This window comes from Salvelinus sp. IW2-2015, linkage group LG13 (assembly GCF_002910315.2).
Source record: "Salvelinus sp. IW2-2015 linkage group LG13, ASM291031v2, whole genome shotgun sequence".
In the NCBI taxonomy this organism is placed as follows: Eukaryota; Metazoa; Chordata; class Actinopteri; order Salmoniformes; family Salmonidae; genus Salvelinus; species Salvelinus sp. IW2-2015.
The window spans coordinates 5,900,617-5,901,679 of record NC_036853.1 but is presented as its reverse complement, the minus strand read 5'-3'; the positions used below and the strand labels follow the sequence as shown (position 1 = coordinate 5,901,679).

Sequence of the window (1,063 nt, the reverse complement as noted above, 5' to 3'; positions counted from 1 at the left end):
AGATCCATTTAGCTGAGGGAGGGAAGCATTCCAAGGGCTCTGGACTAGGCACAGGAAGAGAGAGAGTAGGATAGAGAGTGAGAGTGAGAGAGGGAGAGAGAGAGGGAGACACCTCAGATCCACTTGGCCAGCAGGAAAGGAGAGGAGAGTGTCTGTCAGCCTAGAGGTAAGGGAAGCGTTCGATGGCCTCTAAACTACAAGTCCTAAATGCCAAATAAGAAGTGTCAAGGAAGTCAGAGGGAATAATAACACTGGTCTGTCCATCTCAGTGGTAGAGTTTCTAATGGCACCGTAGTGTACTACCTTTTGACCAGGGCCCTTACCATGTGCCTCGTACATTTGACAGCTAGCACTACACCTTAAAAGATCTTGACATTTCCCAAATGACATTTTATGTCCACTGTCCAGACTTGAAATACTTTTTTACCTTATTACTATGTGTCTAGACTGCATAGACACCTTTATGGAGGGTTACAGGAATAGCAGGCTGATATTTGGGAGATTTTATTACACAGTTTTTGTGTCACTCTCCACTTTAAGAAGTTAGTGTATAAAGTGCACTCTCACACAGTGCTATTTTGGTGTCATAAAAGAGGCTGTTCACACATCAGATATTTGGACCCATATTCCTCTGCAGTGGCCGTATGGCTGCGTCCCAATGGAAATTACCTAATATATTGGGACATGGCTGAGGGATATTCTAGTAGGATCTAATATACTGGGACATGGCTGAGGGATATTCTAGTAGGATCTAATATACTGGGACATGGCTGAGGGATATTCTAGTAGGATCCAATATACTGTGACATGGCTGAGGGATATTCTAGCAGGACATAATATGCTGTGACATGGCTGAGGGATGTTCTAGCAGGACATAATACGCTGTGACATGGCGGAGGGATATTCTAGCAGGACATAATACACTGTAACATGGCTGAGGGATATTCTAGCAGGACATACTACGCTGTGACATGGCTGAGGGATATTCTAGCAGGATCTAATATACTGTGACATGGCTGAGGGATATTCTAGAAGGATCTAATATATTGGGACATGGCTGAGG

The 1,063-nt window shown here is 44.1% G+C and overlaps 1 protein-coding gene across 1 annotated transcript in view; it reads left to right on the top strand.

The window, feature by feature from the left end:
* LOC111971798 (gamma-aminobutyric acid type B receptor subunit 1-like) overlaps window positions 1-1,063 on the top strand; it is a 32,906-nt gene that overhangs the window by 19,681 nt on the left and 12,162 nt on the right. The window lies entirely within an intron of this gene.